Here is a 15,356-nt window from a genome sequence, read left to right on the forward strand (position 1 = left end):
TCTTCTCCCTTTTTTTCTTGATGAGTCTGGCTAATGGTTTATCAATTTTGTTTATCTTCTCAAAGAACCAGCTTTTAGTTTTATTGATCTTTGTGATTGTTTCCTTCATTTCTTTTTCATTTATTTCTGATCTTATCTTTATGATTTCTTTCCTTCTGCTAACTTTGGGGGTTTTTTTGTTCTTCTTTCTCTCATTGCTTTAGGTGTAAGGTTAGGTTGTTTATTTGAGATGTTTCTTATTTCTTGAGATAGGATTGTATTGCTATAAACTTCCCTCTTAGAACTGCCTTTGCTGCATCCCATAGGTTTTGGGTCATCATGTTTTCATTGTCATTTGTTTCTAGGTGTTTTTGATTTCCTCTTTGATTTCTTCCTCCAGTGACTTTCTGTCTTACAGGATGAAGGCCAGTGTCCTCACGATTGCCTTTGTGAGTTTTCCTGTTTTGTTTTTATTGCTCGTTTGTTTAGCTTTTGTCTATGGCTGTTTCCACACTACAACAGCAGAGCTGAATGCCTGCGACAGAGACTGTATGGCCCACAAATCTAAAATATTTGCTAATGGCTTTTTGCAGAAGACATTTTCTGAGCCATGCTCTACGTAATCTGCACACACACCCTAAGACCTGAGCACACATGCCCATACACACAGTTACATACTTCTCTGACCTCATATTCCAACACTCCTACTGTCTCCTACTCTGTTTTAGCCACAGTGGCCTCTAGGCAATTTTAGGAACTTTCTAAGCCTGTCCCCACCAGAGGGGATTTTCCCTGCTGCTCCCACTGTCCAGTCTGCCTTTCATGCATCTGTCTGTATGCAAAGACCTGCCTTTCAGGTCTCTGTTCAAATGTCATCTGATTTGAAAAGTTTTCCCAAGCGCCTCCAGAAAAAAGGACACCCTTCCCCACTACTCTCTTTCCTTCTTACTTTGCTTCTTTATCTTTCTTCTTATCCCTTATTTCCACAGGCAGCGTGTAGTTATTTGTATATTCTCTGTCCTCCTAGAATGAAAGCAGAGACTTTGATTCATTGTTTTACCATTTGTGATTTGTAAAGAGCCAGGCACATGATAGATACTTGATTATTACTTTCGGATAAATGTGAAAATACCTGGGATATAGTAGACAGTTCCTGTCTAAGTTCTGGAATACTCCTGTGCCTGCCATGTGCGAGGGACTTGCTGAGCACTTTCGCATACACATTTCATGTTTACCCTCTCCACAGCCTCATAAGAAGGGGCCCTTGTTTCTCTTCTAGGCTTTCCATAAAAAGATAAGGATATCCCCGAACAATGTGCTGTGAGAGCTGTTTTGTACGGAGTGGCAGGAAGGGGCCATGTCTCCGGTGTGCTTACAAATGACCATTCCTGAGGTCTGAGCCACTTCTTCCCTCCAGGTGGCAGCTGAGAAAAGCGATATCTCTTTAAAATAACTCACAGCAGTAAGATACTAATAATAAATCAGAGTTATGCAATTTTTCCTAAAAAGATTCAATCCAGGATCCTTCCCCAGAAATCCAGTTCCCACCACAATAGGCATCCTGTTTACCATACTCTCAATAATAAAGTCCTAATGGGGAGGTGTCAGAATGGAGTTAAAGGGCAAAGTATATATGGGTGTAGCACCTTGAATTTTTCTTCTTCGTTAAATACCATATACATATATGTACTTCTCAAAACGCTGCCTAGAATTAATCTTTTTTTCCATTGTGTTAAAACATACATAACATAAAATTTGTCATTTTAACCATTTTGAAGTGTATAGTTCAGCGGCATTAAGTATATTCACAGTGCTGTGTAACCATCACCACCATCCATTTCTGGAAACTTTTCATCCTCCCAAACTGAAACTCTGTTCGTATTAAACAATAGCAATCTATTCCTCCTTCTTCCTAGCCCCTGGCAACCACTATTCTACTTTCTGTCTCCATATATGACTACTCTAGGTACCTAATATAGGTGGAATCATAGGGCATTTGCCCTTTTGTGTTTGGCTTATTTCATTTTGTGTCACGTCTTCAGGGTTTATCCATGCTGTAACATGAGTCAGGATTTCATTCCTTTTTAAGGCAGAGTAACATTCTATTGCATGCATATACCACATTTTACTTATCCATTTATCCACTGATAGACACTTGGGTTGCTTCCCCCTTTTGGCTATTGTGAATAATGCCATTATGAATATGGGTGCATGAATATCTGTTCAAAGACCCTGCTTTCAGTTTTTTTGAAAATATGCCCAGGGGTGGAATTCCTGGATCATATAGTAATTCTATATTTAATTATTAGAGGAACTGCCATTCTGTTTTCCAATCAATCTTTTATTAAAGTTTTCTTAGGTAACATTTAAAAATATGGGTTTAAAGACTGGCTTTAGAAATGTTACAAGAAGTGCTGGTCTTCCACTTGGTCTCAAGATTCACAACTTAGTCACTACTTCCCAGGCTGCCCTAAAGACCGCTTTATCATTAAATAAGGCACAGGTATTCGGTATTTTTTCCTGTGTTTTTGTTCCCCACATGAGTCAGCGGAGGAAGCTAGGGGCTGAGGGAGCAATGCCAAGCTTTTTATACTTTTTCCTCCCTTGTTCCCTTAAGTTCACCACCTCAGAGTCATCCTACTGGAGCCAGCCAGTGAACCAGGCATTCAGGCTATTTCCTCACAACCCATCTGTGACCTCCTGAACCTCCAAATGGGCATGACCAGACTCTGCTGGACCAAGGTAAAGAGCTGGAATCACACAATAACATTAACTCAGCACCCGTAATAGGAGTTAGAGGTGGCACTGGGTCCCATTCAACATGATCATGGGCAAGCCACTTAACTCTCTCTGGGAGTGAATTAGTCCTTTCTTATTCCTGTTCGTTTTTCTATCAATAGGTCCCCCAAAGCAAATAAAATATTACTTAGAATCTCAATGCATGGCGCAGATAATAATAAAGGTACTAAAGGAAAACTGCTTCTCTATTCACAATACTGCTGACACCCAATGTGTGGGATTTTTCCTGATACCAACCACCAGTACCCCAACTCTGGATACCAGCTGGGTGTCCTACAATTTAATTGAAATCCCACACCATCTACCTGGAGTTAGCACAGACCCTACAAGTTAAGGGCTCAATCTCAGAAGACTGACCTCGCTTCAGATGCCAATCACCAGTCTAGGTTTGTCACCTGTACTTCTGAACAACTGGCTATAAATCGTGGGTTCCCACCACCCCTTCTTCAGGTTTGGTAATTTGTTAAAATAGAGAGCTCAGGGAAACACTTTGCTTACATGGACTGGTTTCTTATAAAGGATATTATAAAGGATACAAGTGAACAGCTAGATGAAGAGGTATAGAGGGTGAGTTCTGCAAGGGTCTCCAGCACAGGAGCTTCTGTCCCTGTGGAGTTGGGGTCACCACCCTCCTGGCATGTGGATGTGTTCACCAACTCAGAAGCTCTCTGAACTCTGTAGTTTAGCAATTTTTATGAATGGATCATCCTATAAACATGACTGAATTTTAACTCAATCTCTAGCCTCTCTCCCCTCCTCAGAGGTTGGGGGTAGGTGGACCTGAAAGTTCCAAACTTCCAATCATGGCTTGATTTTTCTGGTGACCAGCTCCTAGCCTGAAGCCATCCAGGAGCCCACCAAGAGTCTCCTCATTAAAACAAAAGAAGCTCCTATAAGCCAGGAGATTTCAAGGGATTGAGGAGCTTTGTGTAAGACTTTCCTATCACTCCCATCACTCGAGGAAATTACAAGGGTTTTAGGAAATCTGTGTCAGGAACTGGAGCAGAGGCCAAATATGTATTTCTTATTATGTCACAGATGCTTTGCCTAAAGAAGGGTTGGAGGGTAAAAAACTCATCTACTCACTGGCACTCACCTCTCCTATTCCCCTTAGAGATTTTTGAAGCTACATTGTGGCACCCTAGTGCCCAGGGGAACCTAGTTTGGAAACTACTGTAATAGATAACTTGATGTTGATATCCAGCTGTAATATGCAATCAGTGAGGCTCTCCAAGACCCCAATATGGAAGCTCCTCTAATTATGAACTGGTTTCCTAAATGCATTTCATAAATACAGTTGTTCCTCAGAAATCTAAAGATACAATAATACGTCAGCAATGATTCTTGCCATCTGTTGGCGGTCAACAAAGCTGATAAAATTTTACTCGGACTCGCTGCTTCATTTGTGCTTATGAAAGTTTGTCAGTATTTTGGGGATGGGGAGACGGAGGCTTACAGAGGCTATATGACTTTCACAAACTCACATGGTGAGTAGGCAGAGGAGCCACAGTTTAAGCCTAGGAAATGTGGCTCTTAAAAAAAGTTCTACATTACAGCCTCCTTTTAAAGCCAGAAGTGGGTAAGAAGAGAAGCTTCTTTATACAGCAAATGTGAGATACAAGAGCTGTATCTATTGTACTGACCACTGCTATTGCTCCAATCCACTGTGAGAGATGCCTGTCCCAGGCCAAAGTCACCAACCTGACTTCAGAGCCCCAAGTCCCCTGGGTTAGCCCTGTGCCCACTACACATCAGTAGAGCTCTTCAGCAAATGCCAGTGATTCAAGTGACTCAGTTCAAGGTTCAGAGCTATAAAATAATTCATGTGGTCCAGGATTGGGTCTCTGGGACTGAATTTTCCATCAATTTAAAAATCTGTTGTGCTCCTTCTTTTTGCCTTGTAAGGGTGAGGGGGCTTGTCCTTTTTAATTATGCAGGTGCTTCCTCTTAGGTCTTATTTTCTTTCTCAGGGCTCCTGCAGAGAATTTCCTACAGTTGATTGATAAGCAGATATTGATTCCAAAGGCAGAGTTTAGAAATATTCTCATAAATGGATCATGTCGTTAATAAAAGGTCATCCCAAGCGTGGCTTTGGGGTAGAGTTGTTGCTGAAATTAGAGTGCTCAGCGATGGTGGCCAGAGAGATAAAAAGGCCCGGTGCCCCCTGCTGAAGAAGAGAAATTAAGAGAAGGAAGGGATGGGATCAAAATTACCATTTATCAGATACCTCTGGTTTGCTAGAATCCTGGCACTGCTAATACTAACCTGTGACCTTAAACTAGCTTCTCAACATCTCAAATCTCAGCTTCTTCAGCTGTAAAGTGGTATAAATTATACCTTCATAGTGTGTTGTCAGGATTAATAAAATATGTTAAGTGCCTTGCACAGTTGTTTCCACAAAATAGGCAAAATAGAAATGGTTGTTGTTAGAGCTATTATTACTGTTATTATTTGCTTTTGACAATCCTCACCAGCCTCCCAAGTGAGGTATCAGCTGGAATTCTTGGTTTCCAAATCATAAACAAAGATGTTGTACAACTCTTGCTCATTGGGTGATGAGATAGTACTTCTGTTTATGACTTGCGTTGGAAAATCAGGCTACATAACGGCTGTTGGGCAAGGGAAAGATGCAGAGAAATGAAGCCAGCTGAGGAGGCAGAACTTGTAAATTTTGCAACTGTCCTCAGTTTAATGTTTGACATTCTACTCTCATTACCGACTGTGCATGTCTTCATGATAAATGGGGAATTTGCATTGTGAGAAAATGAAGATTTATACAAAGCCAAATTGAACAAATGGTGAATAATTGATTTAGTTGACCTGACAACTCCCACTTGTAAATAACACAGAGTGTTTTACTCTGGCAGGAATTCAGTTTTCTGGGCATCCTGACTGCTTCTAGTAGTTTACTGTAAAGACCCAGTGCTTTCTGACTTTCCCATACAGCAAAAATCTTAGATCATGAGCTCAATTCTCATGTTATCCTGGCATAATCTATAAGAAGTATGGTTCATGTTAGATATTCTCTGAAGAATGTAAGGACCCTTTATTTTGGCCTCTGATGTTAGAATATAGTTTGGCCCTACTTAGTAAAACTTGAGGTATATTTGATTGGATTCAAGAATTACTATGTTTACCGTTCTTAGGAATAAAGTAAAGTTAAAATAAATAAAAGAAAACAAATATAAAATTAACAATGTTGCACCATCATTTAAAATCCCCTTGCTGGCATCTGGGTATAGTACATGCTGTCTTAGAACACATTGGCAAAGGAAGTATTTATTTCCAAGCTTGGTATCCCAAGGAGTGGTATAGATGAAAATATATGAATCTTCCTTGGGCATTCCCTCACCACGGACTGTCTGGATCACAGGTGGCTTAGTAGAAAGATATGGAAGCAACTGAGGACATTGTAGAAGATATCTCTGTAGCACTCCAAAATTACGGATTACTAGGATTGAAAGTGTCCTTGACCTATCGTATATTCACACATATATGTGGCATCTGGAAAAATGGTACTGATGAACCTGTTTGCAAGGCAGAAATAGAGACAGAGATGTAGAGAACAAACATATGGACACGGAGGGGGGAAAGCGGGGGATGGGATGAATTGGGAGATTGGGATTGACATATACACACTAAGTATAAAATAGATAACTAATGAGAACCTGCTGTAGAGCACAGGGAAATCTATTCAATGCTCTGTGGTGCCCTAGATGGGACTCTGTGGTGACCTAAATGGGAAGGAAATCCCAAAAAGAGGGGATATATGTATACATATAGCTGATTCACTTCGCTGTACAGCAGGAACTAACAAAACACTGTAAAACAGCTATACCCCAATTAAAAAAAAGAAGTGTCCTTGCCAGATCATTCTGGTTAACCTTTTGATTATAGATTCAGTTCTATTCAATAAACATGTCATGAGCACCTAAAATGTAACAGGCATTAGGCTAGGATTATTGGTGGGGACGTGTGTGCTTTGCGGGGAAACACAAAGGAAGCAAAGTGTGTGCCATCAAGAAGTTTATATGCTAGTGGAAGAGCTATTTGAGTACACAGAGACTGAAGGTAGTTCCATGAGGTTGATGTAAATAAAGTTCTCTAGGAGCGGTTGAGGAGGAGAAATCTGATTCATGTTATTAGTCTGCCAACAGATAACCATTCTTAAATAGGACCTCCTTTTCCTTTCACTCATTCATCAAAAATCTATTGACCATCTTCTGTTTACCAAAACCGGGGCATCTGGGGATGCTGAATACAATAATCACGGTACCTTTATGGGCCCAAAATCTAACAAAGATGGCTGGAAATTGAACAGGAAATTGCAGTGTTATGAGTATTCTTAAATGTTGTTGCATTCCCCTTTGCTGAGGTTTTGTGCAGTTGAACGGTTTTCCAGACTGTGAGTCAAGAGTTCAAAATTCAAGTTTCAGCTCTGCCATGAAAGTAGTGACTGTCCGTATTGGTAGGGTTTTACTCAATTATATTGCACCTCAGTCTTCTCTGACGTGGCTTGAAAAAGTTATGTCAGCCGAACTCTAGGTCTGTTTCCTCTTCTTTGGTAGTCAGTGTATAATGCTGTTTACTGACCACTGAAAGTCACTCATGACATCACTCATGACATAAGAAGTCTCTTTGGCTGTATAGTACAATTAAGCTGAAATACATTTCAAGGGTAATATATGCTTTGGGCACAGAGCCAGCGTAGTGCCTGCAAGTGCACTGAGATTCTGTTCAAATTTATGATACAACAGTTGCAAATTTTTGATTTATATGTGTATGGACAACCAACATTTGAAAGGCAAACGTTTCTAACACATCATATCCAGTTCTTTTTAATGACCAATGAGATAATGATTGTGGCAGTGTGCACAGGCTCTGTGCATGGGTTTGTCATTTTGGAATGTGTGACACTGGAGGATTTATATAACCTCTCTGCGTCATAGATTTTTCTTCCTAAAAGTAGGGCTAATAACTGTGTCCACCTCATTGGGCTATTTCACGTAGATAAGGTATCAATACATAGCATAACCATTGAAATGTCTGGCACATGGTAAATTCTCAATGACTGTTGTTCCTTTTGGTGTAGATTCCCCATCTGACAGTGGTGTCCCCTTTTGAGTTCCTTTTTGACAGGACTGATTTCTACTCACATAGGTGGGAAGTGGCAAAGCTGGGATTTGAACCCAGCCAGATATCAGAGACTGTAGTCCAATCACCGTCCTGTCTCCCTGATTAATTGGAATCAATGACTTTTAAACAGTAAGAAACTGATATTTCATCGACAGTATCAGTCTATGAAACCGTCTTTCCTGGAAGGCTTTTCATACCTGTTTTCTATTCCATTTACCCAATGAATACTGATAATTATTATTAATACAGTTCTTCCTGCTTTGTCCTAGGACCAGAGTTGTAATCCAATCAAGTTTTAGCTGTGATTAAGCATTAGCGTCTCAGAGTATACTTGGGAAATATCATTAAAGAGGATAATGTTTTGAGTTTTTGTCTTTCACTAATTTGTGTGTGACAGAGGTCTCCGACTTCCTGCTTGCATCAAAACTAACCAGCTTTTTGATTTAGAGAAGATATTTAAAGCGTATGATGATGAAACATATTAAAATAGTAGCTGTTATCTTTGAGCACATATTATGTGCCAGGCACTTTATGTATTTTATTCTATTTTCTTAATAACCTTGCAAGCTAGATAGTAAATCCTTTTGACTAATTTAGAAATGGAGGCTCAGAGAACTTCAATACTTTGTGCATAGTTAGTAAGTGTTGGAGCCCTGATTGCAACCAAAATTAGCCCATCTCCAAGTCTCAGCAAATTTCACTTTCACTCTGCCTCTGTGGAGTGGAAGAAAATGGTGTTCATAGAAGAAATTGGAAGGGAAAGCCTTGATCTAAATGATTGAAAGTGTGTGTGTGTGAAGTGATTTTTTTTTGTAATTTAAGATATTGTATGCATTCTGAAGAGCAGCCCCCGCTCGCCACAGCTAGAGAAAGCCCGCGTGCAGGAACGAAGACCCAGCACAGCCAAAAATAAATAAATAAAAAAAATTTAAAAAATAAAATAAATATTTTAAAAACAAACAACAACAAATGATGAACAGTTCAATGTCTGGAGCATAGAATATGAAAAATAAATGCCTGTAGATAAAATTGAACAAAAAAAATTTAGAACTTGATTGTAATGAGCCTAGTTTGTTCTACTAAAGAGTGTATACTGTATCCTATACACAACGGGAAGTCACTGAATGCTTTCAAGAAGGGGAGTGACACAAGCAGATGTGAGAAATATTTCATTGGCAGCAATGTGAAAAATGCATGGGTGGAACTGAGAGCCAAGACATTAGTTAAGCAGCAATAATGGCAGGAGATGGTGAGCCCCCAGGGCAGTGGCAATGGAGATCAAGAGTGCACCTCAAAAGTAGGAGAAACCTAATTTTGTTGGAATGTTTTCCAGTAGCTTGGGTGAACCAGATTTTTAATTTCTGCCCACACCTCCTGTGCCTTCCCTAGGAGAAGAGCTGTGATAAGGATGTTTGGGTTTATCTATCTATCTATCTATCTATCTATCTATCTATCTATCTATCTAATCTTCCAAAAATTGCAAAAGAAACTTGTCTTCACTATCACCAGTGAATCCGTTTGAAGTGATGAAAAGAATAGCTAATAATATTTCTTCAGCCCATCCTTTGTCCCGCTAGGAAACCAGTATTAATAGCATGATGGGTATCTTTGCATCCATTTTCAATATCCATGTAAAACATAGAGACAAGCACTTTTGGTGCTTTTTGTTAAAAGCATGAAATTCATATACACACATATTTCTTTGACTTGCTAAAATTCTCTATAAATTTCTTACTTTTATAACTCATTATGGACATCCCTCAAGGGCAATAGATAGAGATCACCTTTTGAAATGGCTTTTAAACGTCTGTGCATGGATGTGTTACAATATGCAGCCATTTCCTTACATATATATATACTCAGTTTGTGTCTTTTTTGTCACTAGAAACTAAATATCATTAAATAATTTTATTTATTAATAGCATGATGGGTATCTTTGCATCCATTTTCAATATCCATGTAAAACATAGAGACAAGCACTTTTGGTGCTTTTTGTTAAAAGCATGAAATTCATATACACACATATTTCTTTGACTTGCTAAAATTCTCTATAAATTTCTTACTTTTATAACTCATTATGGACATCCCTCAAGGGCAATAGATAGAGATCACCTTTTGAAATGGCTTTTAAACGTCTGTGCATGGATGTGTTACAATATGCAGCCATTTCCTTACATATATATATACTCAGTTTGTCTTTTTTTTGTCACTAGAAACTAAATATCATTAAATAATTTTATTTATATATATATATATATATACACACACACACACACATACACCTTTTTATTAGACTATCTAAATGGTGGCCACAGAAGTTTTTTAAAAATTCATTTTGCATCCTTCTGTAGCTAGTAAGGACCTTACAAATATCAGCCAACATCCTAATTTACAGGTAAGGCCTCAGAAGCACTGAAAGGTGCAGAGAAGAGGTCAAAGTTACATAAATAGTTTGGCGGTTCCTCTGGGGCCAGATTTCGGAGACTGTCAGCAACTTAGCCCCCTTTCCACAGGGTAGGTACTTCTAGAGAATGGAGATATGGATTCCTAAATGGTGGGAAATCTGTAATCAGAACGTCAAATCCACATGCAGAACTGATCTTTGTGGCCTAATTAAATCATAAGGCAGCCCTTCTTCAAACAAAGCTTCCTGTGCCACAGGTCAGGGCAGGGGTGGTAGAAAGCTCTGAACTGACCCCAGCCTGTCCCTGGAGGCAACCAGGGTATCCGCCCTTCCTTCTGCTCTAAGGAAGTGCCCTTCTAGCAAGTGTGGTGGATTTCCTGGTTGGGAGACAGAGGGCACCTCCTCTTCCCTTCTTAGAGTGGACCCCTTTGACCTCTTAGACACCTTTGGAGACCCTGGTTCATCCACTCCATTACATACACAGCCTCCAGGCTCCTGGGAATAGGTAGGAAGAAAAAACACTCAACATTCCTACCATGAAATGCTAACCAGGAAAAGACTGATGACCTTTTTCTCTAGTGATGTCTAGACCTGTCTAGTCTTGAGAGTCACCCAGAGAGCTGATTTACAGTACTGATCCCAGACACACAAATAGAATGTGTATATTTCACCCCTCTTTGGAATTGCCATATTTATTATATATATATATATATACACATATATATATACATACAGTATAAATATATATACACACATATATACACATACAGTATATATATATGTATATGGCTGTATATATGGCAATTTGAAGAAGAAAATATATATTTTTTATTAAAATATATATAAATACTATATATTATTTTAAGCCTATTATTTAAAATTATGTTTACATATTTATTAAATTTTATATCTATATAGTACTTTTACTTTGGCATTCCCAGGTATTGCAATCATTAACACAGTTTTGACCTGTGGACCACATCCAACTTTGTTATTTTCTCAATGAGAAAGTTACGATCTACAAATTTTCTACAGCTTTCCAGAAACCATTCAGCATGTCTGTGGCTGAGCCAGGACCACCAGTCTGGGAGACCATCAGTCTCCCAGATCCCAGGTTGAAATTCTTTCACCGAATTTACAAGTATAGATTCCTTTTAAAACTGAGGAGAGATTTATTTTTGTCAAAGCTCCATGGTGAGAGGACATAGGAGCAAAAAATACAAACCAGACAAGTGTTCAGGTTTTCATGGTATTGCACAGAAGTAGCATTTCTGAACTGTCTGATGGGGCTGCAGGACGGTGGGTAACCAGAATCCCACTGTGGCACAGGGGGCACGAGGTCTCACCCATTTGCTGTATTTCAAAGGCTGGTGAATGAAGAGATCTGTGGTGGTGGAGGACAGTCTCATTCATCTCTTAAGCATGTGAAAGACATTTAGAGACTGAATGATTTTCAGTTACCCTAGGTTTGGGAATTAAAGGTAAATATGGTGTGGAAAATGCTTTGGCCTGGCCTTAAAGTCTTGTGTGAAATGCTTCCCGAGGAGGGAATTGTGGGTCACTAAAAGGTTGCTTCTCACTAATGCCCTTGATTGGCTGTTGGTGCACAACTCCCTCTGAAGTGACAGTCAGTCGGAGTGACCACTGCCCTTTTGCTGCAATTATCAATGGTCTGGCAATTTCCCTCAATTTTAATCAATTTGGTTTCTGAATAGCTCTTTTCTTTGTATTAGACAAAAGAGGCAAGTGTTCCATGTCGGGATGCCTCACTTCTCCTTGGCAGCCCTTGTTTTCTTTAGGAAGCTTTTGGAGACCTTGCTCACTTTTAGGCGGGGCAGAAGGCCTGCTTCTCCTTTCATTAAAGCAAGAGCCATTCTGGCTGACATTCCAGCGTATCCCAGTGTGATCCACGTTGTGAGGGCCAGGGGTGCATGGGATGGGGGTGGTCAGAGTTGGGGTGGGGATGAGAAGAACTGTAGCTCGAAAATAGACTTAAATGATTAGGGCTGTTGACATGTATTAGGGTTGCCAGTTAAAATACAGAGGACTCTCAGTTAAATATGCAGATAAACAACAAATTCACGTGGGACATACAATACATTAAAGAATTGTTTATATGAAATTCCATTTTAACTGGGTGTCCTCTATCTGTATTGGCTATACCTGGCAACCCTACCTAGTATGAATAAATGAAGGTGAGGAAAGGAATAAGATCAAAGTCTAACAATAATAATAATGTGAGAAAGCACTTTCATTCACTGGTTAGCACATTCGTGTATTTGAAGATTTATTTAGAAAAGATTCATTGAATCCTGCTATACAGCTAGCATTTTGATGTGGGTATTAAGATGAACAGAGGAGATCAGTGTGACTGAAAGCACAAATCAATGTTATGATGCAGTATGATAAGTACAACAAAAATCAGTACAACTGTGGTTCTTGGTGCCTTTTCCCATTTATCACACTGGAGTGATATGACCAGCAAGAGCTGAGGTCTCCAGCCAGTAAGAGTTTGTGACATAGCAATCTTTCCTTATCAGAAAGGTTATCTTCTGATAATCTGAACCCATTCAAGGTAACTCTTCAAGAAGTAGGCTGAGAAGGTAAAGCATGAGTAACAAACACCTATATGTCGTATTTGTAAAATAAATGGGCTTCAGTTGAATATCTAAGTATGGAAACTGGGTTATAGCTATCAATATATTCCACAGCTCTGTAAGAAAAAATAATAAATGAAGGAAGATGTACTATGTCTACTTAAAGTTCTCTCCAGATGAGAAGCCCTAAGGCATCTTATTGAAATTTATTTTTAAACTATACCCAGACCCTTTGCTTGCCATTTTATTTTCTATAAAGGATTATAAAGCATTTCTAAGGTAGGTCATTCTGTCTGTAGTACATGGATAAACACACATATCACAGGCACAGATACGCTCTTTCCAAACCAGAGTCAGAATTAATGAGACGCTAAAACCAATCTAGTGAAAAAATCAGTAAAATTGGATTTTAAAAGCATTCCTTCAGTACCTGTTAATTTCTGTTGGGGATGCAGAGATGTACAAGAGACAGTTTGCTTATCTCGTAAAAGGAATTTAGAGAGATAAGGAGATAAGGTAGTTCCCTGGCAAGTCCTTGTTTCAGATGCTGCCACGCCAGCCACTTTGTTGGAGTTCCCACTCACCTAGAAAACTTTGCCAGTGCCAGGTGTGAACTCAGCACTTTGGCCAAGGTTGATTTGCTTGGAGTGGACATATAACTTAAAGACTGTCAACTGGCCAGCAGACAATGGGTGGCAGGGAAGGGCTGGCCAGTGGCATAACAGTGACCACCTTGATAATCAGATTTTTCCCTATTGGAGATGAGCAGACAGCAGAGAAGGAAAAGCAGGGACAGGGACAGTGGTAGAGTCAGGGTGAAGAGAGACCAGTCAACCCCATTTCGGGAGAGGCACAGGTGCCCGCTGGGCAGTGTGTGGATGCCCATGTACATAGTGTTTGTGTGAAGGGTGTCTGCTGGAATCCAGGTGACCTTCCTGTACCTGAAGGTGTTTGTTTCCAAGTCCCTGAGACCTAGATGTGTGACCATCTCTGTTCTTCCTGGAGGCCAGATTGCGGGGATGCTCCTGGTTTCCATGAGACCTGGTTGACATCCCTGTTTTTCTTAAGGTCATGGATTTTCTTACAGTAACTTTTTATAACTTGAAGTAACCTAAGGGAGCCCTGTGCCCCTTTCAAACAAAAGATTAAACTAACAAATCCAGGCCCAACAAGATAGCTATCCTGCAAGGCGGCAGCACAGTACTTGTATTTAGAGCAGAAGGAAAAGAAGCTGAAAACTGGGGGTGGCAGGGGGAGGGCTGGTTTCTGCTGAGAGATTTAAAACCTCTGAAATAGGCTCTAAAAGGCAGGCTGTGTGTCAAGGGTTTCCTAACCTAACCTGGTACCATCTAAGGAGTTAAATAAAACCAAGTGGTTGTAATAAAAGCATCTTCCACCAACTGACTTGAAGTCACATGTCCATATATCAACTCGCACACATGCGCGCGCGCGCGCACACACACACACATTTGGCATTTACTTGTCTTGCTGTCTCCATCATGAAACACTTCTCAATTTTTTCCATTTGTTCCTTACAGAGAAAATGTATAAAAGAGAAAGAAATCTAAGAAAACAAGGAGTGGGTCATTGGGCTAACACCTTGCCTCATCCCAGATGCTTATGTTACCTCATTAGAAACTTAAAAGAATTTATTGATGTTTATTGATAAACATTTATGGAAACTTTTAACAATTATTGAACTTTTAACAATTATTGAAACAATTATTGAAACTTACAAGAATTTATTGATGTTTCACCCCCTTTTATAGGTAAATTAACGGAATCAGAATGGGTAAGTGATTTTCCCAGTATCACTCAAACATTAAGGGTACAGGTTTCTTTCTTTTTAATTAAAAATACGGTAAAAACAAAAACTCAGATTCACAGAAAGACAGACAAGTTGAAAAGGCAGAGGGCTATGTACCAGATGAGGAACAAGATAAAACCCCAGAAAAACAACTAAATGAAGCGGAGATAGGCAACCTTCCAGAAAAAGAATTCAGAATACTGATAGTGAAGATGATCCAGGACCTTGGAAAAAAAATGGAGGCAAGATCAAGAAGATGCAAGAAATGTTTAACAAAGACCTAGGAGAATTAAAGAACAAACAAACAGAGATGAACAATACAATAACTGAAGTGAAAACTACACTAGAAGGAATCAATAGCAGAATAACTGAGGCAGAAGAATGGATAAGTGACCTGGAAGACAGAATGGTGAAATTCACTGCTGTGGAAAAAATGAAAGAAAAAAGAATGAAAAGAAATGAAGACAGCCTAAGAGACCTCTGGGACAACATTAAACGGAACAACATTCGCATTATATGGGTCCCAGAAGGAGAAGAGAGAGAGAAAGGACCAGAGAAAATATTTGAAGAGATTATAGTCGAAAACTTCCCTAACATGGGAAAGGAAATAGCCACTCAAGTCCAGGAAGCGCAG

The sequence above is a fragment of the Physeter macrocephalus genome, chromosome 15, assembly GCF_002837175.3.
Source record: "Physeter macrocephalus isolate SW-GA chromosome 15, ASM283717v5, whole genome shotgun sequence".
Classification (NCBI taxonomy): domain Eukaryota; kingdom Metazoa; phylum Chordata; class Mammalia; order Artiodactyla; family Physeteridae; genus Physeter; species Physeter macrocephalus.